This window comes from Triticum urartu, chromosome 6, assembly GCF_003073215.2.
Source record: "Triticum urartu cultivar G1812 chromosome 6, Tu2.1, whole genome shotgun sequence".
Classification (NCBI taxonomy): Eukaryota; Viridiplantae; Streptophyta; class Magnoliopsida; order Poales; family Poaceae; genus Triticum; species Triticum urartu.
In genome coordinates this window covers 59,164,294-59,170,101 of record NC_053027.1, presented here as the reverse complement: position 1 = coordinate 59,170,101, position 5,808 = coordinate 59,164,294, and positions in this window count along the sequence as shown.

Sequence of the window (5,808 nt, the reverse complement as noted above, 5' to 3'; positions counted from 1 at the left end):
TATGAATTCATATGTGGAAATACAAGATACAAATATTTTTGTCTCGGTAAATCAGAGGGTTGTTTGTACCTAACGCGTAATATTTTTTTGATAAGTGCATTTTACTTTAAGAAGATCACTAAAATAAGACATAATAAGGTAGATATTAGTATCTTGCGAGTAACTTGGTTGTTAATATATAAGATAAAAATTCAGTGAGAACAAAAGGTATCGAGTTGCCAATAATGCCTAAAAAGTTTGTAACCTTCATTAGCCTGGCCCACCCAACTTTTCTGTGAAGCTCCGCCACTGATTAAGAGTCCTTTATTATTGAACTATATCATGCATTCTTATTGAAAACCTACATTTTATGGTCTATATCTTTCATTTAAATAAAATGTTACTTCCTCCGCCCCATAATATACTAGTGCCAAAAACACTCTTCTATTATGAAACGGAGAGAGTATTTGAAATATAGCACGCCACAAAGCCAGTACTTTTGGAGGGGATTTGGAACACCCTGTGGTCCGGCGGCGGCTGGATGGTGGGAGTCGTGGACTCATGGGAGGAGCTCATGATACAGGTGTTGGTCGGTGACCATGGCCGTGTGGGCGACATGAGCTTTGGTGGTTGGCGTGCTATACCCGTGGTGCGGCAGATGATGTTCGCCGCACCCAGGTCGGAGGATGAGCATGTGTGCTGGCGTGAAAACATCGTCTGCCTCTGGCCAGACCGATGATGGCGGCGTCTGTGGGTGTTGTCCCCCTTATTGAAGGCTTCATCATGGTTGCTCCTTTTCCTCCGCGGTGCTCTAGGTGAAAACTTTGATCCTTTGGATCTGGCGGTGGCGGTGCTCTAGCATCGTGCCCTTCATTAAGGTACCATCATCGAGCTCATGGTACGTCAGCGCTCAGACTCGTCTCTTCGGTGCTTGTCCACGGTTGAGAGTTTCATCATCTCCATGGTCATGCTTATTGTACTTGTTTCACTTGGAGTTGTATGGAGTGGTGTCTCTCGACCGAAACACCTTTGTATATTGCCTCGGGTGTGTGTGGCGTTGTGTTGTATGGATCATTCGTATGGTGGTCGTTGCTTTATATATATATATATAAAGCGGAATGACAACCTTTTTCGGTATAGCGTGTATAGCACCTGTAGTAGGCGCCGCTATTTCGCCTTACCGTGGTATTTTTTCGTTGGTATTGCCCCATGTGTCATGGAACTATTTGAATTTGTTGGCCTTATCTTTGAACCACTCATTTTGTATTCTGGTGAAAGTACACGCAAACTGAAAGTTGCTACTTCTTGAGCTTGCGTTGGTTTTTCCTTTGAAGAGGAAAGGGTGATGCAGCAAAGTAGAGATAAGTATTTTCCTCGGTATGAGAACCAAGGTATTAATCCAGTAGGAGACAACACACAAATCACCAATACCTTCACAAACAGTCAAACAACTTGCACCCAACGCGATAAAGAGGTTGTCAATCCCTTCGCGGTTACTTGTAAAAGTGAGATCTGATAGAGATAGATGAAACTAAGCAAAGATAAAGTAAATATTTTTGGTATTTTTGGTTTATAGATCGTAAAGTAAAAGATTGCAAAATAGTAGATCGGAAACTAATATTGTAGATCAGAAACTTGTATGATGGAAATAGACCCGCGGTCCATATGTTTCACTAGAGGCTTCTCTCATGATAGCAAATAATACAGTGGGGGAACAAATTACTGTCGAGCAATTGATAGAAAAGCGCAAAGTTATGATGATATTTAAGGTAATGATTATGAAATATAGGCATCACGTCCGTGTCAAGTAGAGCGAAACGATTCTGCATCTATTACTATTACTCCACACATGGACCGACTCCTGCCTGCATCTAGAGTATTAAGTTCATGAAGAACAGAGTAAGGCATTAAGTAGGATAACATGATGTAGAGGAATTAACTCAAGCAATATGATGAAAACCCCATATTTTTATCCTCGATGGCTACAATACAATACATGCCTTGCTGCCCCTACTATCACTGGGAAAGGACACCGCAAGATTGAACCAAAAGCTAAGCACTCCTCCCATTGCAAGAAAAACCAATCTAGTTGGCCAAACCAAACCGATAGTTCGAAGAGAATTACAAAGATATCAAATCATGCATAAAAGAATTCAGAGAAGATTCAAATAATATTCATACATAAGCTGATCATAAATCCACAATTCATCAGACCTCGACAGACACACGGCAAAAGAAGATCACATCGGATAGATCTCCAAGAACATCAAGGAGAACATGGTATTGAGAATCAAAGAGAGAGAAGAAGCCATCTAACTACTAGATATGGACACATAGGTCTGTGGTAAACTACTCACGCTTCAATGAAAGGGCAATAAAGTTGATGTAGAAGTCCTACGTGATCGAATCCCCCTCCGGCAGGGTGCCAGAAAAGATCCGTAGATGGGATCTCACGGGTACAGAAGGTTGCGGTGGTGGAAAAGTGCTTTTGTGGATGCCTCTGGTGGTTTGGAAATATATGTGAATATATAGGCTAAGGAATTAGGTCAGGGGAGTCATGAGGGGGTCACAAGGGTGGGGGCGCGCCCTACCCTCTTGGGCACGCCCCCCCTCTTGTGGCCACCTCGTGGCTCTTCTGACTTGATCTCCAAGTCTCTAGGGTGTCTTTTGGTCCAAGAAAAATCATTGCGAATGTTTCATTCCGTTTGGACTCTGTTTGGTATTCCTTTTCTACAAAACTCAAAAACAAGGAAAAAACAGAAACTGGAACTGGGCTCTAGGTTAATAGGTTAGTTCCAAAAATAATATAAAATAGCATATTAATGCCTATAAAACATCCAAAAGAGATAATATAATAGCATGGAACAATAAAAAATTCTAGCTACATTGGAGACGTATCAAAAGTCAGCTTGGGTAAATTGCTTTCCAATATTATGGAGATCCTTTAATGAAATACTGGGAACCACATGAGAGACAGTAAATTTCTTTGATCTACCCAGCATTGCGCAGACTGATGTTCCCCTTGAGGATTTAGAGCACCCTTTCAGTAAAGAGGAAATTGATTCAATCAGAAAGGAAATGCCCTCAGATAAAGCCCCAGTGCCAGATGGATTTAATGGGAATTTTCTCAAAGCTTGTTGGGATATTATTGCTGGAGATTTCTATGAACTTATTGAAGATTTTGATCATGGTAGAATCAATCTTCAATCAATCAACAACTCTTTCATCCCCCTCATTCCAAAAAGACACAATCCTATGTCTCCTAATGATTTCAGGCATATTTCTCTATTGAATTGCACAGTCAAAATTATCACCAAGCTTCTGGCCAATAGACTTCAAAAGGTGACTCTGAAGATTGTCCAGACTAATCAATATGGTTTTCTAAAATCAAGATCAATAGAAGATTTCTTAGCTTAGGCTTTTGAATTCATCCATTAGTGCAAACAATCAAAAATCGAGCTCATCATCCTAAAGCTTGATTTTGAAAAGGCTTTTGATCTTATTGAACACAATGCCATAATTAACATTCTTAAAGCTAGAGGCTTTGGAAAGAGATAGATAATGTGGATTAAAATGCTCATGGATTTTGGATCTTCAATAGCTTTACTGAATGGCATTCCTGGCAAACAATTTCAATGCAAAAAAGGGGTTAGACAAGATGATCCTTTATCTCTCCTTTGTTGTTTGTGCTGGCAGCTGATCTAATTGAAACAGTGCTAAACAAGGAAATGTAAGGTAATATCATTCAAGCCCCTATTCCCTGCCAGACAAACCCAGACTTCCCAGTCATCCAATATGTAGATGATACAGTGATGATTTTGCCTGTAGTGCCTAGAAAAATCAGGCAACAATCTTTTGAAGCACTATGTTGCTCAGACTGGGTTAAAATTTAATTATGGAAAATCTGTGGTGATTCCTCTTAATGTGATCCCTCAAAATCTGGATATAATTCTTAATGATCTGGGATGTAAATAAGGAAGTTTTTTTTTTACTTATTTGGTTCTGCCTCTGAGTGACCACAGACCGGAACTAGAAGATTTCAATCCCATATGCGAACAAATTGAAAGAACGTTGAGTGGCTACTCCAGCCTACTTTCTTATGATGGTAGGCTACTCCTAACTAAATCAGTGTTCTCTGCATTGCCTATTTTCTTCATGAGTACTTGGGCTCTTCCTGCAAGCACCATCGAGAAAATAAACAAATATTGGAGGCATTTCTTTTGGAGAAAATTTGGTCAAGAACAACAGGGCCCAACTCTTATTTCCTGGAAGAAGGTATGCCAGCCAAAGGGTCAGGGGGATTAGGAATTCTGGATAATGCTCTCTGTAACAAGACACTCCTGATGAAGAACCTACACAAGTTTTTCAACAAAGAGGATCTTCCATGGGTTAAATTAATCTGGAGCACTTATTATAATACACAACTTCTAGGGCACGAGATGGAGAGCCATTTAAAGCTCCGTACACTATTCAAAGAAAATTACAAATGTACAATGAGCAATGAACAGACCGTCATATTATGGCATGACAAGTGGCTTGATACTACTCTTATTAGCAAATTCCCGGAATTGCATTCCTTTGTCAAAACTGATTTTACAGATAGCAACCACATGGATCTCGGAAAGAAACCCACATCAACTTCTCCACACTCCACTCTCAAAACTAGCATACAGGCAACCTAATGATCTCCAAGGACTAGTGAACATGCATTGGAGTGATCAAAGAAGGGACAAATGGAAGGGCTCTGGGCAAGGTCAACACTACTCTTCAATCAAAATGTATAAAGCTATCTGGCCCAAGACTGATGAAGGCCATTTCCTGGTCAAATGGATCTGGAAGACTTCTAACAGACTTGGGCATAAGATTTTCTTCTGGCTTCTACTCCATGATAGAGTCAAGACAAGAAATTTGCTGAGGAGGAAACATATGCATCTAGACAACTATAATTGTGTCTACTGTAATAAGCAATCAGAAGAAACCTGGAGACATCTTTTCTGGGATTGTACCTTTGCACAAGAATGCTGGGAGTGCATGTTCCAAACAGAAAACTAGGAATATCAAGCTTGGATGACATCATGATACTGCACGCTGCACTTCCAAAAGAATTTGCTCTAGATATTATCATACAAGCATGCTAGAGAATTTGGACAGAAAAATCTTTAGACAAGATGTGCCTAGTATTAACTGCTGGAAATATTGGATGAAAGAAGGTTTGGCCCTATTGCAACATAGAATCAAAGCAAAGTTTTTCGACAGTTTCGGGGAATGGTCTGCTAGACATTCACTACTGGAATCGCCCTATACGCCGAGTGCCACGGACACTCGGCAAAGGCCCAAAAACTGCCGGCAACACCTTTGCCGAGTGTCACCTTCGGCAAAAGCCACCCGGCGTACACCTCTTTGGCAAACAGGAATTTGCCGAGAGCCAGAACACGGGCACTCGGCAAAGCCTTTGCCGAGAGCTAAACAACCCGTCTTGGCAAAATAAAGCAGCTAAGGATAATAGTCCGTTAGCTCCAGACATGTGGGACCACGTCAACTTTGCCGAGACCCCATCTCGGCAAAGAGAAATACTAGGAGGCTGACACGTGTCATGTCCTGACATGTGGGACCATGACAACAGGCCGAGGGCCAACTTTACCGAGAGCCACAAAGAGCCCCAGTAGGAGGCTGATGCCTGTCGCCTCCTGACATGTGGGAGCACGAGAACAGGCCGAGGGCCAAATTTGTCGAGAGACACTCTCGGCAAAGAGAACCAGTAGGAGGCTGACACATGTCGCCTCCTGACATGTGGGACCACGAGAATAGGCTGAGGGCCAGCTTTGTCGA